Source organism: Panthera onca, chromosome E1 (genome assembly GCF_046562875.1).
Source record: "Panthera onca isolate mPanOnc1 chromosome E1, mPanOnc1 haplotype 2, whole genome shotgun sequence".
In the NCBI taxonomy this organism is placed as follows: Eukaryota; Metazoa; Chordata; class Mammalia; order Carnivora; family Felidae; genus Panthera; species Panthera onca.
This window is the reverse complement of record NC_138352.1, coordinates 5894489-5912264: the sequence shown is the minus strand read 5'-3', so window position 1 is coordinate 5912264 and position 17776 is coordinate 5894489. Positions and strand designations below refer to the sequence as shown.

At 41.2% G+C, this 17776-nt stretch overlaps 1 protein-coding gene and 1 long non-coding RNA gene across 2 annotated transcripts in view; one reads left to right on the top strand and one right to left on the bottom strand.

Moving 5' to 3' along the window:
- Window positions 1–17776, top strand: part of LOC132687397 (uncharacterized) — a 127103-nt gene that overhangs the window by 92910 nt on the left and 16417 nt on the right. The window contains exon 2 of the long non-coding RNA XR_009614083.3: window positions 17452–17618. This is a non-coding gene — a long non-coding RNA (uncharacterized LOC132687397). The remainder of the gene's footprint in view (window positions 1–17451; window positions 17619–17776) is intronic.
- The window catches only part of KCNJ16 (potassium inwardly rectifying channel subfamily J member 16), an 85830-nt gene that overhangs the window by 62252 nt on the left and 5802 nt on the right, over window positions 1–17776 (bottom strand). The gene's annotated exons all lie outside the window — the stretch shown is intronic.

Genomic DNA, 17776 nt, shown 5'->3' with positions numbered 1-17776 from the left:
TAACCACTTGTTTTTGCCTAGGTATCAGCCGAGCCAATCTTTCCTTGGTTTAACAAATATATTGTCTTGTGTAGACATCAACAAGGAGCCCTGGACTGAATTGCAGCAGCCCCAGATGAAAGCAAAGTCATTTCAAATTACAGCAGCTAGAGATCAGTATTTGCATCTCTAGTTCTAAATAAAGTCAGCTGGGACACCTGGGTGTCAGTCGGTTAAGTGTCCAGTTTCGGCTCAGGTCATGATCTCACGATTCATGGGTTCAAACCTCACACCGGGCTCTGTGCTGACGGCTCCAAACCTGGAGCCTGCTTCGGATTCTCTCTCTCTCTCTCTCTCTCTCTCTCTCTCTCTCTCTCAAGAATGGATAAAAGTTAAAATAAATAAATAGAAAAAGAAAGAAAGAAAGTTAATACAATAAGCAAATACAACTGAATTATAATGAAAATCTCAAAATCTGAAGTTTAGATTCTCTTTTTGACAGATTTAAAGGCCAATGTAAGGCAAATAGATCAGGCAAATTTATATCTTAGCATAAGATTTTGTAGGATTATTTAGTGTGTGCTTAGTGTTTTCACCCAGCTCAGAATGATTCCTGTGTGTAAGGAACCTCCCACCCCGCCTCAAGTACTCAGCTGCAGATTGCCCCTGCCTGAGCTCTAGACTCCCCAAGAACTCTGATGTGAAGTTCACTGCCATCTCCTTCCAGGTCCTTTCAAACCCTGACCACCTTTCCTTTGAGTTTCATACTACACCTTGTATTCCTATGATAAAGTCCACTCTCAGCCTATTTTACCTATTTCCTTAAGTAAGCCCAAATTCCTAGGACCTTTGGATTGCTCACATAGTAAAAAATAAAGACCGCTACGTTACAACTCCTTGAGGGGCGCCTGTGTGGCTCAGTTGGTTAAACGTCTGACTTCGGCTCGGGTCATGATCTCACAGTTCGTAAGTTGGAGCCCTGTGTCAGGCTCTGTGCTGACAGCTTGGAGCCTCGAGCCTGCTTCCAGTTCTGTGTCTCCCTCTCTCTGCCCCTCCCCTGCTCACGTTCTCTCTCTCTCAAAAATAAATAAACGATAAAAAAAATTTTTTTAATTGCAACTCCTTGAATTTTTTCACTGAGTCTTACACCTGTTATATAATCAAACAGATACAGAATTAGAATTTCTGCATTTTTCTAGAAGAGATAAAAAGGCAGGGAAGGAGGGCAGAAGGGAAGGAGAAGATAGGAAAGCATCCTCATCTTTTAGAATAGGATTTAGGTCTAGATATTTATATCTATCTATATTTATATATAGATAAAAACGTATCTATATATTTTTATTTCTATATCTCTATTTATATATATTATATATTTTAAAATTTGACTTAAATCTACCTGTATTTATATACAGATATATAAATATAAAATATTATATATTTTTTAAATTTGATTTAACACACATTTGCTGGTGTAGTGTTCATAACACTACAGTTATGAACTCAAATGAGAAGGAGTTATTAGTCTAGTAGGAAAATAGAACACATGTGGAAACGTCAAGAGCAAAACTGCTGGACTTTAAGCAATGTGGATGCTTAAAAGCACAAACCCGGGACCCTGGGAGGCTCAGTGGGTCGAGCTTCGGACATCAGCTAAGGCATGATCTCACAGTTAGGTGAGTTCGAGCCCCCGCAGCAGGCTCTATGCTGACAGCTCGGAGCCTGGAGCCCGCTTCGGATTCTGTGTCTCCCTCTCTCTCTGCCCCCCCCCCCCCAAATATAAATAAACTTCAAAAAAAAAAAAAAAGCACAAACCAGTTGGTATGGGATCAAAGTAAGGACAATCCAATGCACTGGCAGAGCTCAGCAAAAGCTGCACGCGAGTGGTAATTTCATGAGGAGCCAGTGGGCTTTCAAGAGGTCAGAAAGGGTATGCGTGGATTCTGAGCCTAAAGGGAAACACGAGCAAAGACAGAACAGAGAAACTATTGGCGAAACAACAGCATTGCAGGTTGATGTGGTTTGGGGCACCTCTACAGAAGCAAAGTCTGAAAGAAGCCGTGCCAGATCCTGGAGGAACTTCCTCGTCCACTGAGGACGCTGTGTTTGGTGGGGATGCACTGCAGAACCACTAGAAGCCAGAGTCAGAATGGGAATCTGCCCACGAGTGTGATGGAAAAGGACAGTTGGGCCGGGCAGTGGCGTAAGAAAAGGGGGAGGAGCAAGACAGGGGTCACTTATGAACGAGAGCCGAAGTCAGTGAGTAGAGAGAGAGTTGGGCAAATGTAAATGGAAGAAAAATGCCTTTGTGTTATTTAGCAGCTGATAAAATGAAGCAATAGGGGAGAAAAGAGCCAAAGATAATTCTTTTTTTAAAAAAAATTTTAATGTTTTTTTTTATTTTTGAGAGAGAGAGAAAGAGCGTGAGTGGGGGCAGGGCAGAGAGAGAGGAGACACAGAATCTGAAGCAGGCTCCAGGCTCTGAGCTGTCAGCACAGAGTCGGACGTGGGGCTCGAACCCAACAACTGTGCAATCATGACCTGAGCTGAAGTCAGACGCTTTACCAACTGAGGCACCCGGGTGCCCCAAGAGTCAAAGATAATTCTGAGTTTTCATTATGTGAGTACATGGGAGGAATTTTTCTGAAGATTCCTTACTTCTTAATGAGAAGAGTATTTTTCAGTGGTATCAACTTAGTACAAGCAGCCAATGCAGGGGCAACATAACTAGAGAAAAAGTCAGGAAATTGGGACCTGCCTCTGCATTGACAACTAACCACAGGTGTGATTTTCTAGTAAGCAAGGAAGAGCTGGACCATCACTAGGATTTCTTCTAGGTATACAATTGTATTATTCCCTGGGTCCACATTAAAATGAAGCTTCATAAATAAGAACAGGGATTATGCTTTTTTTTCATTGTTCTATACTACAAAGTCAATGTCTAACAGCGGTATTTAAACTGTAATATGCCCTCAATAAATACATGCTGAATAAATGAGTGAGTCAACAAAAGATTGTTTATAACAAAGTGAAAGGACTGATTGATTCATATCTTCTGTTTTTGTTTTTTAAACTCAAAGTAGCCATTTGGAGGGTTTTTTTTTTAAGTTACTAATTTAGAGAGACAGAGAGACAGAGAGAGAGCATGAGCAGGAAGGGGAGAGAGAGAGAGGGAGAGGAAGGATCCCAAGCAGGCTCCGAGCTATCAGCACAGAGCCCAATGTGGGGGGCTTGAACCCGTGAACCGTGAGATCATGGCCTGAGCAGAAATCAAGAGTCAGATGCTCAGCCAACTGAGCCACCCAGGTGCCCCTAAAGTTTTAGCCTAAGTAGTGGAGCTGGATTTGACATCAAAAGATTATAGTCACACTTCTATAATCTTCCAAGTTATTTGCTATTGCTCACATGTAAATGTTCCCAGCAATGCCTACTCTTCTAAATGGAAAATCTCTGTACCTTTCTGTATATCTCTTATTCCCATTGCCATCTCCACAGGTTGCTAATACTATATAAAATAGAGATCTACCTAGTGAAGGCTGAAATGGAAGGAGTTACTTTCAAATTTCACCGGTTTGGAAATCTTGCATTTGGTTGTGGATTTCTATTGTGCAGTTTGAAGATAAAATAGATCTTGAATTTTTTTTTTCTACAATAAATTGGCTGACTGTATTTACAATGCCCAGTTATTTCAGTCCCTTGTAAATCACAATCCAGCTTAGAAAGCAACATATTTCACATCTCAGCTATTGCTTTGACTCACAAGGACAAAGAATGAAGGAACCAAAACTTAGCAGAAGTGGGTAGACAAACCTTTGCTCACAATTATTCTAGAAAGTGTATTCACAATTTCTCCTTTCCTGATCTGCAGCTTCAAAAGCAGTTTGCTAATTCTCTCCCTCACCCCAAAACCGCACATTACCAAATACCTATTTAACACTACGTACACAAAATACCTTAGATGGTAGATTGTTTATTTCTTTTTTAAAAATTTTTTAATGTTTATTTTTGAGAAAGAGAGAGAGAGTGAGAGAGGGAGATGGAGACAGAGCATGAACAGTGGAGGGGCAGAGAGAGGGAAACACAGAATCTGAAGCAAGCTTCAGGCCCTGAGCTGTCCAGCACAGAGCCTGATTGTGGGGCTGGAATCCATGAACCATGAGATCATGACCTGAGCCAAAGTCAGATGCTAAACTGACTAAGCCACCCAGTCCCCCCATAGATTGCTTATTTCTAATAAGGATGTTTGAACGTTGTATCTAATAACCTATATACTATCTCATCCCCATCTGAACCCACTACTATTTTTCCTTATCTAAAATTTAATAATATAATGAACTGGATATGCAACAGTTCAGTCTATGTTATAGACTTAAACTATAGTAAGATAAAATAGAACCTTCATAAGATAAAAGAATACCTTCTAAGGTTATATTTAATATTATCCCCAAAAAAGTACATGCCAAGTATTCATTTGAATAATTTGTAAATTACAGAAGGTGTTTCACAGTGAATTTCACTAAAGTTAAACAAAGATGTAATTACATGGTTTTATTTTATTAGCCACAGCGTATTTTATTAAGTTCAGTGTTAGAGAGCATTATATTCCTAATAGTGAATTCAGGATGGGGTTTAAATAAATCTGTTCTCTTCTCTTATGCAAACTGATATCTCTACGAAGTGGGGTTTGGTAGAAGGAACAAATGTCACTGTGTGTGCACGTGTGTGTGCGTGTCTGTCTGCTTTAATGGAAAAGCTAAGAAACTAATGAAGTAACATTCCTATTGGTTACGGGAATAGAATGTTCTCAAGTGGGTGAGATGGCTAGGCTCTCTTAAAAATGGGAAATAAGAATGTTAGCACTACATTTCCGATTACCGAACCCATCTATTTTATTTCTACTGCCCACAGAGCAGAAAGGCATACATTGTTCCAGCATGGGAGAATATGCAACATTGACCTTCTCCTTCCCCTTGAACCAATTTTCACAAAATAGAACCCAGTGAAAGAAAACACAGGGATCCCCAAATGCATATTGAAAAGTAATCCATTTTTCACTCATCAGATAACAACACTTAATGACTTGGATAACCCAACTTCACTCTCCAATGGCCTTAATGAAAAGGCCAGTTCATTCCATTAGGAAATCAGTGAGATGAATTGTAATGAAAAACTGTGACTCTTTGCCAGGATTTAGCAAAGGCCATGAATAGCCCAGCTTAAAAGTTGAATTTCTTGTTTTCCTTCCTGTGTGGCTCTCTTTGAAAGGACAAGAAAATGGTCCATTTGGTCTTTGGAAAACCCATCTCAGGGCGTGAGATACTGCCAACTGGTTAGGTTATCTTAGGTAAATGAAGTCACGGGAGCATTAGGAATAAAATGACCAGAGGGCAAATTTGCAAGTGAAAACAAAGTGACATGTTTAGGTTTTCTGACTAATGTAGTGAGGGTAGCGAGCAGATCGTATTCCATAGGAAATAGCACCTTTGGGACACAGAGTCCTGGCACACTGAAGTGTTTTCTGCCTCACCCCCATTTCCATCACCCATGAGTTCTCTTCAACATAATAGTTCTGCTATTATTTCTTAAAAATCACCATGCTATGCATGATCTAGGAAAAAAAGAAAAAGAAAAGGACTTACAGGGAAAGTGGCAGGGGGGTGCATAATACTCCAAGGTTTTGTCAACAATACATTCAAAAAAGAAATTTAAAAAGAAAATAGGACCCTAACAGAAGGGGTGGAACAGTTTTGCACTTGGTCAGTAGTAAGGAATGCATAAATACTACAGGAAATATGGCACTTTGTCTTGAGAAAGGCCTGAGGTTGACTGGTGGATGTGGGCATCAGAAGAAGTGTTTACAGCTTGTGAGTTACTGCAAAGTGGTAGAAGGAAGATTATCTGAAATCTGATGGGAAGTTATAATATCAGGGGTGGGTGGATGAGCTCCTAACACATGTGGTACATGGAGGTGACTGCAGGTGTCCAAGGACTGTGCAGATGGATTTTGTGTCTTCCTGTGTGGCTCAGGTAAGGTGCAGGTATAGCAGTTTTCATTCACCTAGAGTTTCTTGAGGACAAAATCACGTATGGGCAAACACAAAGCTTGCTCAAATGATGCGTTATGCTCAAGCCACCCATGTTACATTCAAATTGTCCCCTTGTATATCAAGTGCACTGGAACTGACTTACATTTGCCAAACAGGTGTTAGAGCAGAACTGACTGTATATTCTCAGGTTATACTCATTTAATACTGAAACAGTCAAATGAAGAGTTAATTTTTTTCTTAATCTTCTGGAGATTTCTAGACAGGTGTCCAGTGTTGGGTTGACATATTATATCATTCTACCTCTATATTCATTACCTAGCCCCAATAATACCATTTACCTGCTCATATTAGAGGACCATAATTATGGTAGAATTCCAGGAATTGATCGGGGGCTTCCTTTCTTCTTGCATGATGGAATGCCTTATTGATTGCATTATGTTACCTCGTAGCTCATCTTCCACCTTCTATCCTAGTTGTATTTTTTTTTTTTTATGCTTCTATTTGTTCCGGATCTTAATCACAGTATTCCATAGCATACCAACTTATTATTGCTACATTCCGAAAATTTATCTAGCAACGTCTTATCCTCGAAATGTTCTTTTCTTGTTTCATTTAAAGTTGGATTTTGTTGTTACTGTTTGGTTTTTCTGTTGTTGTTGTCGGTCCAATTCTGTGACACTAATCCACTTACATGAAATAGCCAAAGCAAAGGCTTTTCAATATATCTCATCTGGTTTTTCAATAACGTGCAGAGTTCAGGAGCTTCTCCGTCTAGGAATCTTACTCACTCTTTGGAAACGATTTTACAAGGATCCAATGTAAATATGAAATAACAGGAACACCCACACCATGCTTGGCCCCTTTTTCATCATGTTTTTAATGCTAATCCAAGAAAACAGCCTATAAAATATGCACACACGTATGTACATTGCAGACCTTCTTGTAAACATCCCTTCTGTGATTAAATTGATTCCTGAGGAATTGGTTAAGACAAGCAGTACCAAAGGTCACTTTCAAAACTTCCTGTGCCCCTGAGAATGTTTTGTGTTAATAATATGCATTAGTTTTACAGCCACTTAAGAAGACCCTGTTTATGTCAAACCAGAAACAGAGGGCCGAGATTAAAACTAGGGGTAAATCCTATCACTCCAATACCATCACATGAAGGCAGACTTCTGGAAACAAAAGAAAGCTGAGTTTTAAAAGATTCACTCAAAGTCTCAATTTCTTGAAAATTTATCCCAAAGCCTCTGTACAAACAGAAAGTAACAGAAAACTGTGCCATCCAGGGACAGAGGCCATCTATTGATCTGGACAGGATGATAGATGAGAAACACAGGAAAGAGCCAGACTTGGGATCACAATTAAAAAAAAAAGCAAAGCCAAACAGAGGAGTTGGATTCTCAACACTAATAAACTTGCTAAATAGGATTCTTTTGCCATTGTAAAAATAGAAAGTAGGAATCTTAGAGAACTTTTTAAACTTCTTCACATTTAGGGAAATATGTTTCTTAATTTTCTCAAATACAAATAAGCAAATAAATATCTATCAATCAACCACAGGCCCTTTTTGGGCAACTTTGTTTGAATCACCAAATGGGGAGACCATGTGAGAACACTATTTGCTTTCTAGAGTTAAAAGAAAATGAGCAGGTGTTTCATACAGGGAACATGATTTCATTGATGGTGTTAAACCCTCTTACCTAAATTTCTTTGACGACAAACGTTTCCATTTCCCTTTTAGAGCCAATATGTTTTGCTTTCTCAGAGTAGCACAACACAATTCCATAAACCATAGATGGCTGGTGAGTCACTTTTTTTTTTTTCCCTAGAGATCAGAGATTATCAGAGCTTGAAATTTGAATGCTGTGTAACTGCCCCAACTCTCCGACACTGCTCACGAAGTTTCTGAAGTTTTAAGCAAACAAGGAAAACATATTTTAAAAAAAAATTGGCTTCTTTTGAAAGTGGGAACTCAAGTTACCAACGTCCTGCCCTTATTGGGTTACTGTTGTCATAGTCTACATGGGAGACTCCTCTCATATGATTGTAATTACCAACATCACCAAGCTATTAGAGTATGGCATCAGGGCCTGCCTGTCACAGTGCCTAAGGTGATTTATCTTGAAAAGGAGACAGAGGGCTGCAGATGAATGAACCATAGGAAACTGATTTGTGCAACGTATTCAGCACGGCAACATGGTCTCAAATCCGCTCATTTGGCCCAGCTCAGGTATCAGTAACTGGAGAAGAGCAGAGAACGGCAATCAGTTGAAATTACTCCTGTCTGATCAGTTCTAAGCTTGTGACAGGTGACGTGCTGCACAGTTAGTTCCTAGGGAAGAGGAGACAAGAAATAGAAGTGTGGCGGTGGGAAGAGCCAACTGAAACTCCCAAATGTAAGTCGAAATTATTTGAGTATAAAGGAAAAGCATAAGGAAACTGCATATGGGGTGCCTGGGTGGCTTAGTCTGTTAAACTTCCAACTCTGGCCCAGGTCGTGATCTCATGGTTTGTGAGTTTGAGTCCCATGTCGGGCTCTGTGCTGACAGCTCAAGACCCTGGAGCCTGCTTCGGATTCTGTGTCTCCTTCTCTCTCTGCCCCTCTCCCGCTCATGCTCTGTCTCTCAAAAATAAATAAACATTATAAAAAAGAAAAGAAATAGCATATAACTGTTGCAGAAAATATATCCAGGACTTCTCATCGTTTCTACTCCAGCAAGTTTTTATTATTTTTTATTTGTTTAACTAGACATAGATGCTGTTGTTAATTGCTACTTTCCTTACACTCAGCTTCAGGTGGATACTGCTAACACGCAGGCTCTTCTGAGCTCTGTTTTGGATACTGTGATTATCTTGAATGACTTGCTTGAATAAACTACCCGAAATCTGGTGATGATCCACCTACTGGCTGGTCTCCTGGCACTTTGCCACTTGTCCAGATAGAGTGTGGATTTTCTATTCTTTTTCCATTACTATATTTGAGGTGCTTGCCTCTCTTTCAACTAGGTTCATCCCATAGCCAAGCTAACTCCTCAGTGCAAGTCCATTATTGGTTTTCTGTACTTCCATTTGGACCCATGAAAGGGAAATCCCAGCATGACTGGGGAACACAGTGTGGGTGCCTGAAGCATAGCCAGTGCTCTGCATATATCAGGAAGACAATGTGTTAATGAATTGACTTGGCAAAGTCAAATCACTGAGTCATCTGAACACACAGACCAGGTAGTGCTAGGAGAGCACCAAACTCCATGCATCACGCTATAATGGAAAGCAGATTGCTACCAGTTCCCTCAAATTAGTCAGGGATGGACAAAATAATACTACGAATTGCAAAATGATTCTACTAATAACCATTTCCCAGCATGCCTCTGTGAAGAAAAAAGTATATAGAGGAAACCAGGTATTTGACGTCTGGGGTATGTGATTATGTTAGGCGGTTCTGACTCATTCTGCTTGATATGTTGACTGAACTTTCCCATCATTCAATTGGTTATCCTAGAAAAACATTTTAAATATATATGTGTGTGTGTGTGTGTGTATATATATATATATACACACACACATATATATACACATATATATACACATACATACACATATATATACACATACACATATATATGTATATATATGTATATATATGTATGTACATAGAATATAAATATAAGATATAAATATATCTTATATATACGTATATATGTACATACATATATATGTAAGATATAAAAATAAAACTCTTGGGGGGATGATTTCTGAAATAAAATAAATGGCAATTTCTGGGTCATTTCATTGCATCTCATCAACGAGTTGACACTTGTTTCAGAGGTTATCATTATGAGATGGTAGGAACTAACAAGGTATGGGAAATACTAAATGATTATTAAATCACATTAAATTTGATTGTACATTGTTGAAGAGAAGACACAACTTGGTTCTATAGTCTGAAAAACACTGGTCTTAAAATTGAGAGATCTAACTTGTGGTCTCAACTTTGCCACTTACTAATCTGTGACCTTGAGATGTCACTTAACTTCCCTTAGGCTCAGTTTTTTCTTCTACAAAATTAAGATGACTAAAAGTCAAACCTAAGGTTCTTTCCAGCTTAGAAATTCCATGATTCTTGGATAATTTTTGTCATATTCGTGTATCTATCTATCTATACATACATATATACTTTAAAGGTGTATTTATGTTTGAAAGAGAGAGGGAGCACAAGCAGGGGACAGACAGAGAGAGAGGGAAACAGAGAATCCAAAGCAGGCTCTGTGCTGCCAGTGGAGAGCCCGATGTGGGGCTCAAACTCATGAAACTTGAGATCATGACCTGAGCCAAATCAGATGCTTAACCAACTGAGCCACCGAGGCACCCCATCACATGCCTATATTTTAACTGCAATTTTCTGTTCTTTTTTTTTTTTAACGTTTATTTATTCTTGAGACAGAGAGAGACAGAGGATGAACGGGGGAGGGGCAGAGAGAGAGGGAGACACAGAATCAGAAGCAGGCTCCGAGCCATCAGCCCAGAGCCCGACGCGGGGCTCGAACTCACGGACCGCGAGATCGTGACCTGAGCCGAAGTCGGATGCTTAACCGACTGAGCCACCCAGGCGCCCCTGCAATTTTCTGTTCTATGAGAATAAGCTAGAACTTTAGATACATCCTCCTTTGCTCTTTCTAACATACAACCCAACTATCATATGGTTTTTAATTTACTGATTTGAATGAAATAAGCTGAAGTATTTCACCTTAAAGGTGACTGTATGATACATAATTCTGGTATATTCAGTAATGGTGCTGGCTTATGACATGCTAATCAGTCCTATCTCTAAAAATGGAGCTACAAATACATACACTGTAATTCAGGCATAGAATTTTCCTCTACAAAAAATAGTGTGGTTTCTTGATGAAGTGAATTAGAAATGTCTTGTGTTTGTGTACAAATGGTTTCGAGCAGAGTACACAATCTATACGTGGAGGCTGTGCCCTTCATTTGTCCCATGGGATGCTGATTAGTGGTATTATTAGGAGCTATGGAAAAAATGTGGGCTCTTCTTAAATATGAAGCAGGATCCTGTCATAGAAACACATCCATTCTGGCACCTGGCCCCTAGTAATTTTTGTTCCTGATCCTTTAGTATTTGTTGGTTTGGTCAGGGGACAAAGGAAAGTTGTTCCATAACAACCAGATGGAAAACCATAAGCTCAGTGAAACCCAAGAATTGTTTGAACTCATGCCACAGGCAGCAGCAAAGGTAACCGTGCCAAAATGGGTCAAAATTCCCCAAACCACAGAAGGGTCAACCGTGTGCTGTAGCGGGGGTCAAAATATACATCATATTGTCACCCATCCAACTTTGAAAAGGCAGCACCTGTCATGTATGGGGAAGGAATCGGTCACTAGACTATAGAGTCACAGGAAGTGACTATTCTTCTCTCTTATTGGTCAAACAGGGAGCCCTTCTTTAGGGAGCAGAATTCTCCTCTTCAGAGCTAATTCTCACAATTACACTAATTCCATGCTAATGGCACTAATTCTAATAATGAGAACTCACCCGTTAAGCCTAGCTAACCAAGGAAAACAATAACCTATCCCGCCACGGTTCTTCTAGTCTTCACCTCAGTTAGAGAACCATTGATGAATCATGAATCCTTCCTTATACATTTGAATTGCACTTGCTCTAGGAATTTTCTGAGGAAGACCTCATATCATGACAAAGGAATAGAAAAAGAGGTTTGTTCTGCATGTCCTGATTTTTCCCCAGAATAGATACAAATCCATGACTGCCGTCTAGTTAAAAGAGAATCGATGCAGGGAGAAAAAAAAAAAAAAAACTCACCAGGAAACAACCATTTTGATCTATTTCTAGCAGCTTTCTCCTATGTAGCATTTACTAAAGGTCAGGCACTATGTTAGGCACTTCAAGTATGTTATCTCATTTAATCCTTACAACCTCATGAGTCAACACGAAATTATCGCTCCTATTTTACAAATAAAAATTTGAGCCTGGAAAAAGTTGACTTCAAAGTCACATGGCTGGTGAGGGTCCCGGGTTCTCTTCATCACTGGCCTTTTTCCTGACATGTGCTTTTGCACATGGTCCTTGGGGCAGAGGCAAACCTGTCCGTCTCTTTCATCTAAAGGAGAAATTTCCCCTTGAATTACAACAGGTTTCTTCTGGGTATTCTACAAAAAGGAAAATGCACGTTGGGAAAGCCCAGCCATAATTGGATGTTGCAATTCCCTTGAAAGTAAATAGGAAGTAGCATATGCCAAACCTTTTCAGCACACATCTTCACCAAGAGTGGGCTAATATGTTGTTAGTCACTTTTCTTCCTTGAACTCTTGCTACTTCATTAAAAAATATCTGTCTTCCTCTGACTGTGAGAATAGGGCTTACATTGTCACAGAAGTGATTTTCAAGGTCGTCATGAGAAAACACCACGCTCCCTCAAACCAGGCACACTACTGGAGGTCAGATGGGGCACTTCATTCATTTCCTGAAATTACTTAAGCCCTTGAAACTGATACTGATCTGCAAGTTCCTGGATGTTCTAAACATCCAAACCACAATGGATTATGGAAAGAGAAGGTCTCAAACTGGTTCTATGGCATTACCCTAGTAGGATTTTCATTTCCTATTATAAATTTTTTTAATGTTTATTTATTTTTGAGAGATACAAAGACAGAGTGTGAATGGGGGTGGGGCAGAGAGAGAGGGAGACACAGAATCCGAAGCAGGCTCCAGGCTCTAAGCTGTCAGCACAGAGCTCTACACAGGGCTTGAACCCATCAACCGTGAGCTCATGACCTGAGATGAAGTCGGACGCCCACCCGACTGAGCCACCCAGGCGCCCCATTCATCTATTATAATGAGCAAGTTGAAATTCAAGAATTTGACAAAATCTCAGTGAAGACAAAGAATTGTAAAGCTGAACAGGATATGATGATCCTCGCTTTAAAATCTACAGGAGATACCCAGCTTCATTCATTCCTTAACTATATGTTAATGTTCAACAACCCTTTTTAGTGACTTCCCCTAGAGGTTCACTTCCATTCAAAGGATGTCTGCTCCACATTTTAAATCTCACTAAAATGTTTCCTTTAACTTTCTTTTTTCCAAGGTATGCCTTTTCACGTTATTATAATCATGGGTAAAATGATGACATTTTGTGGAAAAAATCAGGGTATATGGTCCAGTGGAATACGTTTCTGATTTACGAGTTTATTTACAAATAAACACAATTTGATTATCCTTTTAATGAATTGCTTTTATTGAAAAGCATATAAAGGCACCCAGGCAGACTGCCATAGAAAACCTGATTTGCGTGGTCCGGGGTCACTTTTCCTAATCATTAAACAAAAATAACAGCCACCACCATGAAAACCCTTAAAGACTTAGCAACGTGAATATTGCAACAGTAAAAAATAAATCAACAGACATTTTTAAATAAATAAGTAAACAAATAAAGTAACTTATTATCATCTTGAAAGTAAGGCACACATTTGGCATTTACATTACAAGTCAAAGTAATTATTTAAGTTCAATAAGCACTGATTTTTATCATTACCCATTAGTTATAATACTTTGAAACCCACACATCAAGGTTGTTTTAAAAATACAAAGGGACTCTCGTATACGAACCCATTAAAACACACAAGAGCCACTTGGAAATTATTGATGAAAGAGCAGACCTAGGCTGGCTGACTAGTGACTATGTCCCCAACGTGGCCGCAGAAAGAAGTTCCTGCTCAAACCTCAGAACACGCCTCTTCCCCTTAAGTAACTTACCGATTGATGCATTCTTCGGAAGTCTGAGGTGGGAGGAAGGGGAGTGTGAGAGGCGTGCAAAGTGTGAGTAGAAGAGGGAGGGCTTCTCTCAGGTAGGGGCCAGAGGCAGGGGCCCTCAACCCTGTCCAGGCTTAGAATGACCTGGGAGCATTTTACCCCTCCCCAAACCAATTAATCAGAGTCTCTGGGGACGGTGTTTGATGCTAGGTATTTATATAGCACAGCAAGGCTGACAGCCAATGGTTCATAGGTGACCAGTGAGAAACGTTCTGTATACACTGAGGCCAAACATATTACAGATCCTCAGACACAGTGGTTCTTAAACTTCAGGTGCATCAGAATCTCCTGGAAGACTTGTTCAAACACAGATTGCTGAGCCCCACCCCCAGAGTTTCTGATTCAGTAGGTCTGTGACCACCAGGCCCAACATTTGAATTTTTAACAAGTTCCAGGTGATGCTGATAATTGCTGATCTGGGACCACACTTTGGCAGCCAATTGGCTGAGTCCACCACCCTTCCCCAGCCAATCAGCTAAGGCCATGATCCCTATAAAACCTTTGTGCTTTTGAATGTCAATGTCTCTCTCCCTCTCTCTCTCTCTCTCTCTCTCTCTCTCTCTCTCTCTCTCTCTCCCTCTCCCTCTCCCCCCCCTCTCCCCCCCTCCCCCCTCTCCCCCTCTCCCCCTCCCCCCCTCTCTCCCCCTCTCTCTCCCTCCCTCCCTCTCTCCCCCTCCCCCCTCTCTCCCCCTCCCCCTCCCCCTCCCCTCCTCCTCCCCTCCCCTCCCCCTCCCCCTCCCTCCCTCCCTCCCTCCCTCCCTCTCTCTCCTTCCCTCTCTCTCCCTCTCCCTCTCCCTCTCCCTCTCCCTCTCTCTCTCTCTCTCTCTCTCTCTCTCTCTCTCTCTCCCTCCCTCCGGTGTCTCACCGCTGCATCGGTGCAGGTAGGAGATTGAGCTCGAGCTAGCTCGAATAAAGGCTCTTTGCTTTTGCATCGGACTCGGCTCCCTGGTGGTCTTTGGGGATCACGAATTCTGGGCATAACATTGATTGATTGAGTGATTGCAAATTCTGTCTATACAATCTATTATTCTATTATTCAGGATCATCAGAGTGGAATGTCAGAAAACCAAAGACAGAATTTTGTCCCAAGCTACCACCACTTTGCAGGCATAATCTGGTTTCACCCCAGCTGCCTTCCAATTTTGTTCTCTACTGATATACAGTACTTTGACCAATGACATTCCAGGAAGATGGGTTCCACAAGTCAGCAAGTGCAATACAAATCTGGGGAAGAAGAAACCATGGAGGACCAAGGAAACAGAATCTGCTCTAACCTAGAAAGCTGTCCTCTTTCTCCCTTTCCTTTTCAAATTAATTTTTCCATCTTGTTTTTCAATGTTATGCCCAGAATTCATGATCCCCAAAGACCACCAGGGAGACGGGTCCGATGCAAAAGCAAAGAGTCTTTATTAAAGCTAGCTCGAGCTCAATCCCCTACCTGCACCGACGCAGCAGTGAGATGCCGGAAAGAGAGCTAATTTCAAAAGCACAAAGGCTTTATAGGGATCTAGGGGCAGTTGGTGGGGTCATGGTCGTGGCCTTAGCCAATTGGCTGGGGAAGGGTCAGAGTTCCGTTGGGCAGGTTGCCGGGCATGGTTTGAACCGGAAGTTTGAACAGGTGAGTGGGAAGTTACTCAAGGGGAGGAGGCGTGGTCTGAGGTTTGAGTGGGAATTTCTTTCTGTGGTTTTCCCGGAAAGGGGGCCATGTCGGGGTTGTAGTCACTCAAGATGGAGGACACAGAGCAAAATGGAGTCGGCCGGCCTAGGTCCGCTCTTTCATTCACTACCCCTGCTCAACGCTCCCTCTAAACTCCCCAGACTCCTGGCTGAGGTCTAGACAGAATTGTAATGCATGCACACACACGTACACAGCCGTGGCCAGCGAGGCAGGAACATCCACACCTTAAACTTGACAAGCATAATAAGAAGAGGAAATTATGGAGGCACATGGCAGTGTATTAAACCGCGCCCATTTCCAGAGGGCAAGGTTTTGGTGCTTCTTACCCCCACTTATACCACCATATTAACTTAGACTGCCAGAGACCAAAACTCATGGGACCCTTGAACATCAAAGGCCATTAGCGCCACACCACCTACTGGTTCCTGGTTTTGCATTTCACGTCTCAGCCGCTCAGTCTTACTCATGCCTTGTTTGCAGGGCCATTCACATCCATAGTATGAAAATGGATTTGTTCATTTGTCTAACTGAGAAAGTTTAAAGTCTAGAACAGCTAGACTTTACTGGTGATACACTTTACTGGTGAGGTACTAAAGGCCCATGCATCTTTAATAAATCCCCCCCTTCCCAGAAAATGTGTCCTTCCATAGCACATTGTCCAAGGCACTATGATCAGACTCTTAACTACAAATTATGATTATTTATATGCACAGCCCCCTTCCCCGCCATACTGTGAACTTCTCAATGTCTCCTCATTTCGGCAGCCACCACCCACACTCCTCTGTCCCTCTAACTCTTCATGGTGACTTCCTGGCATTTCCTATCAACTTTTTAAATAAATGTAAAAGTGAATGAATAAATGACCTTTGATTGTCCTTCATGTGAATGAATGCCTTGCCCCTCAAGAAAAATATGGCACATGTTATTTCGCAACTAGTCTGTACCACAAAGTAGGTAGGCATCCCGAGATACGAATTACTTCCTCAGTCTGACCTTATTGACTCTTTCTACTGTACAGTGAAGGAAAGGCAGCAGGCTTCCTGTTTGCTCACAGCAAACCTTCCTGCCTTTTACTGCATCTTGGAGCAGGTTCTCAATTTCTCGATGATTCTCTTCACACAGAAATGCAGCTTCGTACGCTGGCAAGGCTGCACTGCCACGGGAGAATCCGCATTTTCTAGCCTGTTCGAAATGGCCTTTGTTCTTTGTCAACCCTGTCCAAAATTAAGGTGTTCTGGAGAAATCTGCAGTTGATCTTGGGACTCAGGCAGAAACCAGAATGGCATCAAAATCACTGCTTGTTCACAGTGATTGGATACCTTTGAAGAATATATTTTATAAATAAATGACCCCATTTTCTTTAGAATAGAGGCTCGTATATCTTAAATAACATGTCCCGCCGTAGCCGTGATTTGTGGTAGGACTGAAATGATTGAATTGGGTAGTCTAGATTTTCAAAGTCAGACATTCCCACCTTCACAGGAATTTCTGGGGAAGAAAAATGCGTCACAGGTCAGAGGGCTTGGGGTAAGAAGCGGCAGCCCACAGATCCAGTTTCCGAGTTCCCACTACGGATATGATATCCAGCAACAAGAGCCTTGCCTCTGGAGAAGAAATAGGCCTTCCAGGGAGTCAGCTGGAAAAGAGAAACAAAACCGCCAGCCGAAATGGGCTTCACCCCCTTGAAGCTTACATAACCATTGTTTTTAAGTCTTTTGACATCAGTGGGTAGAGGGGCACTTTGAAGCTACATTTAATATTTTCTCCAAGTACAAAAGAAAATTTAATCGCCAAGTTATAAATCAAGGCTAAGGTATTGCCAAATGGCTGTGAGAATAATATAAAAAGGGTTTCGTTTGTCTGTTTGCTTTTTGTTTTTGTTGTGTTTTGTTTTGTTTTAGCTTCTGCACACGCATGGTCTGGCAGGTCCCGCAGTGAAAATTTAAAGAACACATCTCATATCTGAAGAAGTCTGCCCTTGGCAAGGTAAAGGCAACACCTGACTGATACATTGGCTTCCCACTGAGGTGTTGCATTTAAGCAAAAAAGTTTCACGCATTTGCCTCAGGTAAGTGAGTCTCACTGACTGAGAGGGAGCCATGAATCCCGGGGCTTACAACTCCAGAAATCTTCTGCAAAGAAACACATTTAGAAGTTTAAGAGAGGTAGACTACCCGAGCTGTTTCTTACCAGCACATTACCAGGTCTTTTGCAGTATTTGTATGC